Consider the following 17,059-nt stretch of genomic DNA (forward strand, 5'->3'; position numbering starts at 1 on the left):
CATCCTTCTTCCTTTTGTCTTGACTCTTGAATTGAGAAGAACTAGATTGCTTACGGTCCTTGTCGAAGCTCTTTGCATTGGCATTCTTCATGAACTTCTTGAATTGCCGGGTGATGTAGGACTTCATTTTAAAATCTTCATCATTAGAAGACTCATCAGTGTCACTGCTCTTAGCCTTCAGTGCCATACTCTTGTTCTTGTTTGATTTCCCGATCCTTGTCAAACCTAACTCATAAAGAAATGGGTAAGCAGAGGCGAAAAACAAGACCCTCATAAAGATCATCAGCAAAATGAGCCAAGAATACACAGGAGGATGGGTCGTGCACTTGCCAGATGCTCTTTGGGCTTACAAAAGTTCACCAAAGTCAGCCACTGGATTTTCACCCTTTTCCTTAGTCTATGGGACAGAGGTAATGAGCCCAGTGGAAGTAATGACTCCATTTTTTAGAGTCATGCAGATGCGAGAGAAAGAAAAAGAAATATGAGTATTTACAGCAGAAAGATGCGAAGACCTAGAAGGGCTTGATGAAAAAAGGGAAGAGGCCCAAGAACGCGGCCACAGATATAGACAAAGGATGACTGAAGCTTATGACAGAATGACCAAAGAAAGGGTGTTCGCAGAAGGACAACTCGTGTTAAAGGCAGCAGACCACGTCAAGCGAGGTATGGCAGGACCTTCTAAGTTTTCACCAAAATGGGAGGGACCCTTTGTGATAAGAGAAACACATGTAAGTGGGTACTAGTGTTTGACCCAGATGAATGGCAAGGATCTGATGGACCCCATCAATGGCAAGTGGCTGAAGCATTATTACGCTTAAAAGAAAAAGTTATGTAGTCATCCCTTTTGCTTAAGTTTATTTTATGTTTCCTTTTCCTTCAAGTGACTATGTCATAAAACAAGATTGTAACATGCTTTTCTAGCAGTGTGTAATGAAATATGAAGAATTATAAAAAAAAACATACCATGTCATAGTAATAGCATTAAAGTAACAACATATAGCATCATAATTACAAACCCAAACTGTGATAGTCATGTTGGACTTGCCAAATAAGTGAAAGGGAAACATAAAGTATGCTAAAAGTGATAAATAAAACAAAGGGGAAACTACATCGTCAACAAAGCCCAAAATTAAGGGTCTGACCTCCAAAGCGACTGGACCATCCAATACTAGAAAGAAGGCATTCACGGCGGCCCTCTAAGTTTGCCACCTCTTTCCTCAAAGCCTCGATACGGGTATTAATGGCATCGACAGCAGGCTGAACCTTCCTTATAAAGAAGGCTCAGGTGATCTCACAATGGTGGTCCAGAATGAACTTCATAGCAAAGCCCACACTAACAAGCTTCTGTACTGCAGCCCTCCACTGCAGGATCCTCTCGGTAGAAACAATATCAACATGCTCGATGTCATTCATCACACTTCCCAGCAACTTTAGAAAGTGTTCCCTAGCAAAACGGCCAAAGCGAAATCCCTGCATAAAGCCACCGTGGCTGTTGTAGACCGCCTCCAGATGAGAAGCACAATCCTCAAGTACCTTAAAGCCATGGAAGTCAATGTAGGGAGGCCCAGAACCCCAGAAGTCTGCAGGATCGAGGTCATTGACGTCATGCTAGTCGAAACGAGTGAAGAAGGCTGCAGCCTCACTCACCGGATCTGGAACTGTGGTAGAACTGTTGCCCACCTCAAACTGAGAAGGAGCGGTGGGAAGTGGACTTGGTAGGAGGTGCGAAGAGTGGTATAAGAGATCATGAAGCAATCAGATTGAATTTATGATGAAAGAATGAGGAAGATAAGGGAAGGAAGAGAACTCACCAGGGCCTGTGAGAATGGGGGCTTTAGGAATAGCAGAAACTGGTGCTGTGGTAACGGCAGAAACAAGTATCGTAGGTGCAGCAGGAAAAATGGCAGTAGGCATCATTGTGTCTGCTGCAACCGTTGACTCCTTAGGGGTCTTTGCAATCAGAGGAACAAATATGAGAAGTAAAGGGAGACCACATCAGAGGGATATACAGATATATATACATATAAGGAGAAAAAAGGAGGGCAAGGGCAAAGAAAAAAAAGGGGGGAACTTAACGAAATAAGGGAGAAATAAGGGAACTCAACTCAGTCTTGTGGTTCACGCTCTCCTCTTCTTCAGATTTAGAAATCCTCTTCTTCATGGTAGGTTCGTCATCGGGGTCTTCAAGAACATCCTCAAATCCCTCAGAAGACAAATCCACGTCAGGCCCACGTGTGGCAGAGCTAGGGATGGAAGAAGGGGTAACCACCAAGGAAGAGCCATCCTTCACAGCCTGAGATAGAGTCACGAAGGGATCATTGGTAGAGATAACAAGAAGTGTGGCAGGAGAAACAACCTCGGTCTAGGCAGCAGTAGGAGAAACGGCCTTCTCTTGGGGAGTAAGTGTTTCGGCAGGAACGGGAGCGGTCTCACTAACCCCCTCAGTAGGAACTCCCTGTGCGGCAGCAGGAGTGGCAGAAGCTGTGGTAGGAAATACCACATCAGCCCAATTAAAGAAACCCTCCATAGGTGTGCCCATAGAGGCAGAAATCTCCTCAGTTGTGGGGTGATACACAGAGATAAGCTCGGGCTCGGCCTGGGAAACAAGGAAAAAGGTTAATGATATATATAAAAAAAAAAAAAGAAGAAACATACCTCGAACTCGGGCTTATCAAGTGAAATAGGATGGGTGGCAGACGAATCCTCCTTGTATTTAAACTGCAAAAAGGGGAGGGGACAAGAAAAAGGAAATGAGCCAACAATTATACAGAGTTAGCCGCAGGAAGAGCCTTATACAAAAATAATAAAGGAAAGAAAGGTTAGAGATGACATACTCTCCACTCAGTAGTGGTGGGTGCAAGAGGAGGAGAAGTCTTCCTTTTGCTGCCTCAAGTCCTGCTGGAAGGAGGAGCATCAGTAGATGGCCGTGGAATAATAGGCCTAGACTTACCTGTGGCAGGGCACCTGCTGGAACGGGTACGAGCAGAGAGAGGAGTATAAATCTCTAAAACTATGTTGCCCATAGAAGGAAGGCCGCTGCCAAAAGGTACAATGTCCGAATAGGTCTCAGAAGAATCATCACCTTTCTTCTTCTTCACTGACTTAGACTTGGCAGAACTCTTTCTTCACGGGCACAGAAATGTTGGTCACCTTCACCCTCTTCTCCCAGCCCACGGGGTAATCACCGGCATGCCAGAACCACCCTCTCTCTTCCTCGACCTACTCAAATATGGTAGACCGACTCTGCTTCCTGGTATACACCAATACAGACTTAGAAGGCAGAAGTAATCGAGGATTGGTAGAAACAACTGCACCAAGCCCATCAGGAGGAATAAGAGAAAACCCACGATTACCCAATAACTCTTTCTCAAATGAAGTCATCACTGCTTGCCAATATCCGTGCATGGCAGTAATACAAACACCCTCCCTCTGTGAACCTGGAATAGTAACTGCAGTGAAGCGCTTACTCCAAAATTCGAAGGCTGTGTGCCGTAGGAATGGCTGAATGGAAGTAGGGGATTCCATGAGAAAAGAAAGATCATCAAAAACATCCTGATCCAGCCCAAACTGCTTCCTCACTCTATTAGCAGGGTAGTGCAGAAATCAGACACCCTCATCAGCCAGGTAAGGCAACCACCCGGAATTGGTGGCTACCAAGTAAGTGATACCCCTCTCCTCAAAACCAGTCAACGAGGTAGTGGTGCCAGCAGTATCAACAAACAGACCCATCACAGAATCAGCACATGTGTAACCCGTGCCTAAGTTCCTATATGCTCTCCACGAAAACCCAACTCCCTTATCGAAGAACTCAACAGCAGGATGATCAATCGGTTTCAAACCAACCCAACGAAAAGCCAATGGAAAGTCAGACTCAAACCTACCGCAATAACTAGTGATGCCTCGAACACGAACGGTACTTCTCCTTAACAAAGCGGACAGCCTTACACTTTGTCAAATGCTTTACACAACGCTTGTAGAATAAATGCTGCAGAATGGTGCTATGAACAGAGGTAGTGACTATGTGGCAGGAATCCACCTAATTCTCATCACTTCGTAGGATATCCAACTGAACATACAGATGTTCTAGGACCATGGGTGCTAGTGGTAAATTCACCCTAGCAGAAATCTTAATGGCTAATTGAAAATACAAAGGCTTTACAGCATAGTAGGGATGAGAGCCAAAGATAAACTTACAGAGCCAAAACGTGACGAAGGCTGCACGGCGAGCAGCGACGGAGATTTTAGAAGAGGAACCAAGCCAATAAGATAGTTTTGCGTTGCCACTCATCTTCTTCCTCAATTCGGCCTCTTCTTCTAGAGAAAGCTCCAAAGCACTAGGATCAGTGTCACCAAGAATAATAAAAAGTAAATGGTTCGTCACATCTTCCAAAGTCACAGTGATCTCACCACAAGAAAGAAAGAAAGTGTGAGTAGCGGTGCACCACCAATGGACCAAATGGCGGAGATTGAACAAATCTCTGAAGTTAAACAAGCAACGAGACGAGACAATAGTCTTCAATGCACCGACCCACTATAGCGACTCCATAAAACCCGTGTTGGACAACTCCTTGTCCACCTATTCCTTCTAACCCAAAGCAGTACCTAATCCAAACTCGAAGAAAATGGGCACAGGAAGTGAGGTACTTTAGCGGATGGCAAGATTAGGAACCGGGGAAGCCAGCGGAGCCCAAGAGATGTCTGTGTTGCGACAACAAATGGCAAGCCACACACGGCTTAGCGGCGATGGCGTGTATTCATCGGGAACTTTTGGAAAATGGGCATAGGTATCGTACCAAAGGTTTATAAGAGGAGCGCACTCAATATCGGGATCGCATCATTTCTCTTCCTGGTCAGAATGGTCCGATTCTGAATAGGTGGCCTCTTCACCTATCTTGCACATGGCAGGATCATCGGAGACAACCTCTTTTCCCTTACGGTGGAAAGAAACTTGGCTTTTCATTGGTGTCATGAGGTATTGGTTGATCAGAGTAGATGGCTGGTGGTGTTTGAGAAAGAAGACATGAAGAGAAAAGGGGAAAGGAGAGAATTTTTGTGTTTGAAATGTGAAAGGACTCTTTTAAGTACCAACATCATCAAGATTGACACGAAGAGATGCGATGGGTCAGTCATTGGATAAGGGAATGAATTAATGAAGCGGAGGCTGTGTTTCAGAATAACTGCTAAACTGGGAAATTCGAAGAGACAACACTGTTCATGGCAGGAAAAGAAAAAAATGTATATATATACGAGTTAGGGTCCACTGTTCGAAAAAAGCCCGTGAAGGAAAAGAATAAAAAAATAGGAGGCGTAAGAAGGTCTTTATTCGCATATGAATCGCAAGAGCATTTCATATGCTCAGTGGGCTAAATGTTGAGGCTCATTTTTTTGAAAAAACCCACCAACAAGAAGAAGTCCAACAATATGGGCAAGAAGATAGTTAGCAGATTAATAGGAATGAGCCATTAACGGCAGGAATAATGAATCATAGGCCCATAAAATAAATAAATGGGTCTTGAGAAAAAGAAAAGGGGCCCAGAGAAGCCCAAATGAGGAAATAGTAAACCTATGGGTATTATGTAATGAAGAAAAGCAAAAATGGACCACAGTAGGCCCGATGTAATGAAGTAAGAAAAAAAGGAGTTGATGGAAAGTCCATGAGTCCCAAGGATGAAGGATAAAGTAATTGGGTTAGGGTAGCCTAAAAGAGTTAGCAAAGTACCCATGGGAATGCAAAATTAGGAAATGGACCGAGGATGCCCAAGGAAAGCAAATGGGCCAAGGATGCCCAAGGAGAAAGAAATGAAACAAAAGAGTCTACAAGCAATGTAACGGATTTGGAAAGTAGTGTAACACGAATGACCATACAGAGTCATTGAAAGAAGGCTGAGTAGAAGGCCCAAAGAGGCCGAGCAAACACGAGTCCAATAATACCGTGACAAGAATAGCAGAATGGTGTGGCAGGAGCAGTAACAAGACTACGGGTAAGGCAAGAAATGGACTAAAAGAAGAAGCCCAAGCAAGGCTCAGTCCTTGGAAAGAAACAGACCAATAAAGAATGAAAGACCAAGCGATTCACGCCATAAGAGGTCGAGGGTGGGCGGCAAAACATACAAACGAGCCCTAGACCACAGCAAACGCATGAGCAGCAAACAGGTTTGGACGTACATAAGAAGTAGAGCACGCGCAAGACTCAGGCCCTACCAACCTGTACTCAGCCAATACAAGAGTAGTAGGTCATGGGCCAGAGGTAAGAGAGGGTATGGTCTGGCGGTGGGGAGAAGGGGAAACCTATTTTAGGGTTCCTACTCAAACTCTTTTGAGGGAAATGTCCTACTAGGATGAGATATCACCCAAAAAAGGGAGGATGAGCTGGAACGATTAAGTGCATGCCATGAGGGATAGGAAGGGAGAACACCTACATCGCGGTAGATAAGAATGCCACGGTGAGCAAACAAACAAAATGATCTTCTTTGTCTGATAATGAGGAGCGCCACAGCCAGCACAAGTAAGTGGTGGTGGATGGGGCACTGACAGACCAATGGTGGTCAGTAAGGATACCTAGACCAGACAAAGGTTGTTAAGGGGTAAAATGGTAAAGAAACAGTCGTGGCAGACAGTATATAAAGAGCCTTTTCCATGCACAATGGAAGGGGAAAAATAGTAGCAATCACCACGAAAGTGATCATCATCATGCTGCACAAGAGAACACTAAAAGAAAAGAGAGAAAACAAAAAATGGAGAGTTACAAAGAATTGAAATAGTAAAACAGGGGAAGGAAACAGAGAGTTAAAAAGAAAAAGAGTAAGGGAGATTAGAATGACAGGCATGCACCAATGGGTTTTCTCATTCTCTCCCTCTTAAAGCCTACCCTCTGCTAAGGAATACTCTTGGGCACAAGCCATTCAGGTCCGCTCCCTCAAAGTATGTAATTTTCACGACAGAATGCTCCTGCAAGGTTACCCACATTGAGGAAAGGTTCCCTCCTTAGCTACAGCCTTGTAACTAAGCTAGATGTGGCAAACTAGTCATATTCTTTTTTGACTTTATTGATTATTGTTATATTTTCTCCTCCAGCCTTTATTATTATATTTACAACCCGTTCCCTTCTTTTATTAAAAGATTGTTTATTTAATTTGCCTGACAATAACGTATCCCACTTATCATTGTTTTGATTCCGCCACAACTTTCTTCTACGGCAGTTTCACCTGCTGTGGGCACGTGACAATAGTTTATGCAAACAAAGGCATAGTTTGTGCGCAAGTTGGACCAAAATGAGTTGCAGTTGGGCCGGTCCGGACTCTCTTATCCAGAATACTTGGGCCTAGTGCGGCAAGAGGCAGTTCAGCCCAGAAACACAAAAAGGCCTACCACACAAGGGCCACGGCTAACCCAGTTGATAGGCCTCATATTTCGCCGTGTTGTTTGAATAAGGAAATTCTAATTTCAATGAAAGTGCCACAGCCTTGTCTTCTTCATGATACAAGAATACTCCTACTCCTTCTAATTGGGTGGTAGAGGACCCATCAAACTTCATCAACCATTGCTCTCTAACTTCTTTTGCCAAAGCTACTTCTCCTAGGACCTCATCATCTAGGAAAAATTCTTCTTCTCCTAGGAATTGTGCCAGCAAATCAGCTATAGCTTGGCTCTTTACTGCTTTAGGTGTTCCCGCTTTCAAGTCGTATTGCGACAGTTGAGCAACCATCGGGATATTCTGCCAAAGAGAATCGGCTGCCATAACAAAGCTTTGATTGCATGAGACTTAGTCGTCAATCATACCTCGTAGGCCAAGAAGTAGTGACACAGCCTTTGCGAAGCGTACACTATGGTTAAGCATGCTTTTTCTGCCCTTGGATAATGAGTTTCTGTATCCCTTAAGGCACAGCTGATATAGTAAAATGGTTGCTCAATGCCACCTCCATCTTCTTGGGCAATCAATGCACCTATAACATACGAGTTGGTGGCTAGGTAAAGCAACAATGGCTTCTTGCGAATTGGGGCTTGCACAGTGGGAAGTAGACATGGCAAAACGGGCGGGTCAGGTCAGGTTCAGGCCGGGTCAATCAGGTTGCGGGTCAAACGGGTCACGGGTCAAAAATGGGTCATCTTAAGCGAGTTAAAAATGGGTTCGTGTCAATCGGGTTGCGGGTCGGGTTGGGTTGGGTCGGGTTGACCCATATTTTTCACATGAATTTTTTTTTATATAAATAAAACAACATGTATTTGTCATTTGGAAAGTTATGCAACAAATTATTTGATGTAAAATGTATTATTTTGACTTCACCACTTATATCAAGAATGATTTCAGTTATACTTATTAATACTTATTCAATAATTTTAAAATTATACAAATCCTAACATTGCTATCTAAAACAAAATAACACAAATATAAGTAAAACAAATACACATATTTTATTTCTACACAATATCAACATTCCAAAATATAAAAACAAAATTGCAAATGACTTATTGGATAACTCATTTGATAAAGAATAAAAACATATAAGAAATTTACAATTTTGAAAATTAATTATATAATCTATTATCAATTGTGGTTGGCACTCTATTTCAATTTGAGATATACATTAAAATTTGATTGCTTACTTATTTATACATGGTTTCTTTTATGAATATTATATCATTGTTAAGCAACATACACTCTAGGAAATATCATAATTTATTTTGAAAAGCCGTTTATTTTGGACATAAATTGTTAAAACATAAGTCTAAGTATTCATAATTTATGCTAATTTGATACTTTAGCTTCACTATTTTTACACTTGTAAATGTTTCTCACACATGTCTACAATTTTAAATCTATATTTTTAACTCTACTGTAACCATATTATCTTGGCATGTACTTTGTTATTTGATATCTAAAAATCTTTACTCATTACAGAATACTTAACTTTTATCTTTCAATTAATTTGCATATGTAAATGTATCAATTGTTTCCTTAAAGCTCACAATAAACAATTAAACTACTATTGTCTTAATTTTACTTTTTTTTTCAACAAAAAAGAGTTTTAAAAAAGTGATTCGGGTTCAGGGCGGGTCACGGGTTGGGTCGGGTTGACCCTTAATAAACTTGGAAAACTCGGGTCGGGTCACGGGTTAACCCGTTTTTGTTTTGGGTCAAAAAAATCGGGTTCGGGTCGAGTATTTTTCGGGTCGGGTCAGTATTTTGACCCTTTTTGCCATGTCTAGTGGGAAGATTTATCATAATCTGTTGTAGCCTTTTGAAGGACATTTTTTGTGTTTCTTCCCACTCAAAGCTTTGCCCCTTCTTGAGTAATTTGGTGAAAGCAGAAGTAATTGATGCCAACCTAGGGATGAATCTTCGAATGTATGAGACTTTCCCCAAGAAATTTTCAATTACCTCACCGTGGTTGGAGGTTTCATGGTTACTATGACAGTAGCTTTGGCCGGGTCCACATCAATTCCTCTACCGTGAACTAAGAAACCTAGGAACTTCCCAGAGGACACTTCAAATGCACACTTGAAAAGGTTCATTCTCAGTTTGAAAGCTCTACACCTCTCAAATACCCTTCTTAAAACTTGGGCGTACTCTTCTCGCTTCCTTGATTTCACTACTATGTCATCCACATAGTCCTCCAGTTCCTGATGCATTATGTCATGGAATATAGTTGTCATTGTTCGTTGATAAGTTGCACCTGCATTTTTTAATCCAAAGGGCATCATAGTGTAGTAGAAGTTGCCTATGGGTGTTTTGAAAGCAGTTTTCTCCGTGTCCTTTGGCGCCATTTTAATCTGATTGTACCCATTGAATCTGTCCATGAATGAAAAAATGGCGTTTCCTGCCGTAAAATCTATCAGTAAATCCATGTTTGGTAGCAGGAATTCGTCCTTTGGGCAAACTCTGTTGAGGTTTCTGAAATCTACGCAACACCTTATCTGTCCGTTCTTCTTTTTCATTGGTACTATATTGGACAACCAACGCTGGTGTTGAATGGGTTTGATGAATCCTACGGCCAGCCATTTCTGTACCTCCTTAACTATTTTCCCTTCTATCTTAGTGTGGAATACCCAAGTAGGTTGGGCCACTGGCTTGGCCTCGGGATTCACATTTAATATATGCACCACTAGCTCGGGATCCAATCCTGGCATTTCACTGTAATCCCATGCGAAGACATCTTTGAATTCTTTTAGCAACAGTATCAATTCTGATTTCTCAATTTCTGACAGTCGCAAACTGATTGAGATGGACCTTGGTCTCTGCGAGTTAGATCCCAGGTCAATTTCCTCCAACTTTTCTTCTGCCATAACTTGTGCATTTTTTTTGCCACAAATTCCTCGTCTTTCTCTTTACTAGTTTCTTCCCCCGAATCTTCTTGAGCCACGTAACACACCAAGCTTTTGCATTGCCATTCTTGTCTGGGGCCAGCTTGAATTTCACACATGGACCCCGCGCACCTTCATAACTTATATACAATCCTGCCATCAAGGCCTCGGACCCTGACACATTGTGGTGTGTCATCTAACTCCGCAGTGAGTGCTTCCTTCCTTTTCTTCCTCTGAGATAGTAACTCCCTCAAATCAGGTTCTGGGTCACTCCGGATGTCCTCCCACCTAAGTACAAAGGTGCCTCGCGGTTTTGACTCTGAGCTCTCCCTAGATGGTGCCCATTGGTCATTGAACATAGTTTCTACTAGATGAGCTTCTACTCGCTCAAATGGCGATGGATTTTCTGTTATGCGTATCATTCTGCCATTTAATCTTCACTTTCACACACTGGTGATAGGTGGATGGGACTAATCGGTGCTTATGCAACCATGGCCTCCCCAAAAGCACATGATATGAGACCTCCGTTTTTACCATGTGGAAATAAGCTAAGGAAGCTATGGGGCCCACTTTTAACCACAGCTGGATGTGGCCTGCGGTGTATTCACCCCTTCCTCCAAATCCTATCATTTCTATTGGGCACCCCTAAATCTTTATTTCTGAAACTCTTGCCACTTGTAAAGTGCTTAATGTAATGAGATTTATAGAAGAGCTTGTATCCACCAAGGCCCTTTTGATGGGGATTTGGTTTATAGATGCTGCCAAGTAAAGGGGCCTCCTATAATCTAAGTACCCCACCTCTATGTCCTCATCACTAAAAGTGATCTCACTTGACTCTTGCAGGAGAGCCCTGTCACCTGCAACTTCTGCCGTTAGGCATTTTATCCCCACCCCAAAGGCAATGCTCACCAGAGCTTCTGTGGCTATCATTTGCTCTCTTGCTGTTAGCCCCAATTGGTCGAATAAATTCTTGAACTTGAACTCTTTTGTAAGGTGGTAATTATTGTGGCAGGCAAGGTTGGACTTTCTTCTTCTTCCTCCTCTGGATCCACACAAATCACAACCGCTGCTACACCCTTCCCTTTGTGGTTTGGGAGTGGGTTTCTTTGATTCTATGGTGTACCAATCTACAGAGTGCCTAACATTCTGTGGTAAGGTGTTGCACGTAGTTGTGCAGGCGGCAGAAGCATGGGTCCCTCTGCTCTTCCTCTGTGGGTTCTCTAGAAACCTAATTGGGCTTGAATACCCCGTTCGCTATCCATTTATCTAGGAGCACATCCAACTCCTTTAAGGTACATGGTAGTGGTGGAGAGGTATCGTACTCCCTCCCGTTTGCTTTCCTTTTTCTTTCGCCAGTGGATATTGTCATAACCTGTGGGGCGTTTCTTTTGTCAGAACTTGGCCTTACTAACTAAGCAGTCTTTCTGGCCTTTTGCAATAATTGTGCAAACTAGGAGATCTCCAAGTTTTCCAAGATGGCTCTATACTTCCGGATCATGTTTGTCATACACATTTCTACCAATGTCTTTTCCTCACAATGATCATAGCAGTCAAGTGCTATGTTCTGAATCTTTTGATATACTCTATTAAATCCTCACCACTTCTTTGCTTGGTTGCTTGCAAGGTCGCAAGTGTTACTATTTCTTCTCCATGGAAATATTTAGTGCAAAATATGTCCACCATGTCATCCCAGGTTGGGATTGATCCCGGCTTTAGACTATGTACCAGGTATAGGCACGATCATAGTGATTTGGAAAATTTTCGAAGACATAAGTCGTCGTCTACTGCATAAGTGCCAAGAGTGTCAATAAACTTACTTACATGCTCGACAGTACTTCCCTTTTTGCCATCGTACTGTGTGAAGACTTATGGTTTATACCTCTTGGGGTATGGTTTGCTGAGTACTCTTAGTGGGTAAAAAGGTCTTCATGCATAAAATCTCTCCTTTGGCACTCTGGCCTTCTCCTGCTCTAAGAGAGCCACTACTTCAGCCATAGTGATGAAACGTTGTTCCACATTTTGCGGAGCACCTCCAACCGATGTCTCCTCTTTGTTTGTCGCATGCTCTGGGACATGCTGGCTCCCTTTTTCCTTTGTCTTATCTATTTTCTGCTCGCAAATTTCCTCCATCATCTGCTGCTGCGAATGTTGCAGCGCTTGCAACACTTCAATAAAGACATTGGCATTGTTAGTGGGGATCCTTGGCTACGATTAGGGTTCAGCCCCTACTCTGTTGATGCCTTCCGCCTAGTTAGGCTGCTGTTGGTGAGGTGTTGTTGGCCTAGACTCTACCTGTTAGGGCACGACACTCATGTTTTGTATCGTCTTGGATTGCAGAGGCATTTGTTTACGTGGACTTCTCTCTTTTGTCTCGACTTATTTCCTAACTCCCTAGGGAAGTCGCCAATTTAAATGTGGTGGGCCTTTTATGATTTTGGGTTGGACTGCCTCCTGTTGTACTGGGCCCAAGTGTTCTGGATAAGAGAGTCGAGACCGGCCTAACTACAACTCACTTTGGTTTGGCTTGTGCACAAATTATGCCCCATTTGATGAAACTTTAGTCACATACCCATGGCAAGGGAAATTGCTGCAGAAAAGCTATGGCAGATGGGTGCAATAAAACAATGATAAGCAGGATACGTTACTGTTATGCAAACTAAGTAAACAATCTTTCATTAAAGCAAGAGAAAAGAACACGTTATAAGTGTAATAATAAATACATAAGGAGAAATGATAGCAATCATTGGTAAAGTCAAAGAAGAAGATGATTAGTGTGTCACATTCAATTTCGTCACTGGACTAAGGCCAAGGAGGAAACCAATTCCTCAATGTGGGTAACCTCACAGGAGGATCTTGCCATGAAAGTTACTCACTTTAAGGGAACGGACCTGAATGGTTTGCCCCAAATGAATTCTTTATCTTTAGCAGAGGGTAGGCTTTAGGAGGGAGAGAAGAAAAAAAGCCTATTGGTGCATGTCTGCCATTCTACTCTCACTCTTGTCTTTTTCTAACTTTCTGTTTCTCTTCCTCTGTTTTACTATTTCAATTTCTTCCTTTGTTTTCTTTCTTTCTTTTGTGTTCTCTCGTGCGATATGATGGTGATTACTTTTGTGGTGATTGCTACTATTGCCCCCTCTTTCTTCCCTCTATTATGTACGACAAATGCCCTTTATATACTGCTTGCCGTGACTGTTTTTTACCATTTTAGCCTTGAACAACCTTTGTCTGGTCTGGGTGTCCTTATCGACCACCACTGGTTTGTCAGCTCCCCAGCCACCACCACTTACCCGTGCTAGCTGTGTCACTCCCCATTACTAGATAAAGATGGCTATTTTGTTTGTTTGCTCACTGTGGCATTCTAATCTGCCACAGTATGGGTGTTCTCTCTTCCTATCTCCCATGGCATGTACCTAATGGTTCCAGCTCATCCTTCATTTTTTGGGTGATATGTGATCCCAACAGGACATTTCCCCCTAAAGAGCTTAAGTGAAAACCCCAGAATAGGCTTCTTCTTCTCCCCACCGCCAGACCATACCCTCTCTTACCTCTGACCCATGATCCACCACTCCTGTATTGGCTGGGTACAGGCTGGTCTAGCCTAGGTCTTGTGCGTGTTCCACTTCTTGTGTATGTTGAAAGCTTGTTTACTGCTCATGTGTTTGCCATGGTCTGAAGGCTCATCTGTGCATTCTGTCGCTCATTCTTGACTTCTTATGGCATGAATTGTTTTTTGGTCTTTCATTCTTTATTGACTTGTTTCTTTCAAGGGCTGGGCCTTTCTTGGTTTTTTCTCCTTTTAGTCCATTTCTTGCTCCACCTGTAGTCTTGTTGCCATTCCTGCCATACCACTCTGCTATCCTTACCATGATGTCCTTGCCATGATGTTACTTGACCTAGTGTTTGCTGGGCCTCTTTGGGCTTGCTACCCATCCTTCTTTCAACTATATGGTCATTCGTGTTACTTTGGGCTTTCCCAATCCGTTACATTGTTCATGGGCTCTTTTGTCCCATTTCTTTCTCCTTGGGCATCCTTGGCCCATTTACTTTCCTTTGTATCCTCGGTGTTAGGATGTATGCCTTTAAATCCTATTGTATGATACTATGTATGACTTAATGTTGTAATTAATAAAGTTGTTTTATTATAATATAAAATAATGGTAACATGAATATTGGACATTATCATATAGTCCATGAGATGCATAGTATGTGATTTATGTGAAAAGTCACAGAAGATATAAATTACAAGTTCTTTGTAAACTTGGAATTATAGTTCGTAGTCGGTGATGAAATTGGGCATTTTATCTGCGAAGACTATAACATATCAACTAAGATGATTTGTCTTAATCTTGGAAGTAGAGACTTCTAATTGGTATGTTGATATGTTTTAAGAGTTAAGACATATTGAACTGGACCGCTGTGAGATTTATTATTCTCCTAACGACTGTCAAATGAATAATAAATCTCACGACTTATATTTACATGAACTCTTAATCCTTAAAGAATAACAGACCTAATCATGAAATGTAGGTTACTTTGATATATCAGGAGTGAGATCTAAAGACACAATCAAAACCTCCGTATGTTGGGCAGCCACATTTAGTGTTAATGGAACATATATTCTCAAGATGGAATTTATAGTCTCTTAACGGAGATACAAAATATTCCCTTGAGATAAGTTTAATGGATTTGGTTATTCAAAGTGTGAGACCTAACCACTTTAGTAAGGAGTTATTAAAGTATATATTTATGAAATTAGGTTTCATAAATATATGATGAATAACATAGAGGATTAAACCAGGTACTCAAGGATTAAAATGTAGTAATTTACAAAGTGTCAGTCTACATTCATGACTTGGTATTACTACGAATATTTTATGAAGGGGTAGCATGTATAATAAAATCTTGGGATATAATTTATAAATAAGGCCTAGAGTGCAACTATATTTATATAGTGGTATTATATATAGTTAATGGTAATTTTGGACTTGTCAAGAGTTGACAGAAAAGCCCAAGGCCCATTGAAGCTAGTGTTTTATTGGTCCCTTTTGGTCCCACTCTAAGCCATACACTAAAACCCAATTGGAAAGGCTCAAAAGGCTAGCCCAATTAGATAATCAGTTATATATAAATGGAGAAACATACAGAATTTTATAAAGTGTATGATATATCATTGTGAAATGATGTGTATGTGAGGGTGAGACACTCTTTTATTCTCCCTTTGAAACTGATTGAGAGACCACACTTTTTGGACGTAAAGTGGAATTGGAGTGAAGACTAAAAGTGTTCGTGAGTACTTCTGATATTTTGTTTTTGAATTTCATCGAACCAAGTTACGCTCTCTTGTTCTTGAATTATGAAATTTGCATAGTACATGTTAACAATTGCGAATGAAGTAGATCCATTAATTTTTCAATGCGTATGTTTTGTATGCGATACAAACATGTATTTAACCAACAATTGATATCAGAGCGGTGTTCAATTTCAAATTTGAATAATATATTTTGTGAGTTTTAGAATTAAAGATAATAGTTTCATGTTGTTAGAAGATTATGCATTTAATTTTTTGCATGGTAGTTGAAACTATGATTTGATGAAAACTGATATTGATATTATGATGTTGTTTAAATTTGATTTTAAGTATGTTAAATTGATCTTTAAGGCTATAGCATCAATGGAATTCAGTTTTGATATCAAATTCTATTTATTATGTTCATATGGTGGTTGTTTGTTTATGAAAAACCGTTGAAAACTGTCTACATCTGCCCTTTAAAAAATGAAAACACGGGTTTTTCGCGGGTTACCTTCTTGCGAAGTTACTCGCGAAAAATGCCTCTAAAGCACAAAACTTTTCATGGGTGGCCTGACAATTGGAATAGTTTTCGTCTGAATTTTGTGTTTTCACTATTTTCCCTTAACCCATTTTAGCGGGAAGAGCTTAATCACGAGATTCTCGCGAAAATGCCTCTGAAAGGGAACTTTTGAGTTTTTTCTAAATGTTTTCAAATGTATAAAGTGCAAGGCTGTGTGTGATTAGATTACACATGTTTACAAATTAAAAACCTTTCTTTTAAAACATCTAATGGGAAAGAGATACAAGGGTTGGATTTCACGGCCTCCATTGTCGATTCAAAATAGTGTGAAATATATACTTTGTCTTTGCTTCAAGCTTAGCATTCCATCCGAAGAGTATTTATTTCATGGTCCTACAAGATTGAACTACTTGGTTTATAGTAGTTTGATCAAACACCTTGTCTCAGCCTTGAGCTTTGCATTCCATGTGGAGGGTGTTTTGTATCATGGTACTGCAAAATATAACCTGTTAAGGGGATGAAATATGGCTACACATGATTCTAGACAATAGTATACATTAGACTAAGTATTATAGTATCCTCTATACTGAGTTCTTACTATTATTACATAGAGGATAAATGTAAAACGACATATTATTAGTGTTTGTTAAGAGTTATCATGATAACATTAATAATAAGAATAGTTATCATGATTGCACTAATAATGAGAATAGTTCTCAATCAATTATAGTATTTAATATTCACTCTATGCTGAGGGATATTGAATATGGAATTGGGTTGTCATTGCATATATTATATTATGGTTTTATTAAGATTCCATACTATATGTTTATGTGTTAAATTAATAATGTCTAGTTTACTTATTATATTCATGTTTATTGTTTTCAAATTTAAATCATGGCATCATTTAGCCCACTTGTTGCTATTTTTAATCAAAACAAATTGAC

This window comes from Castanea sativa, chromosome 5 (genome assembly GCF_040712315.1).
Source record: "Castanea sativa cultivar Marrone di Chiusa Pesio chromosome 5, ASM4071231v1".
Taxonomy (NCBI): Eukaryota; Viridiplantae; Streptophyta; class Magnoliopsida; order Fagales; family Fagaceae; genus Castanea; species Castanea sativa.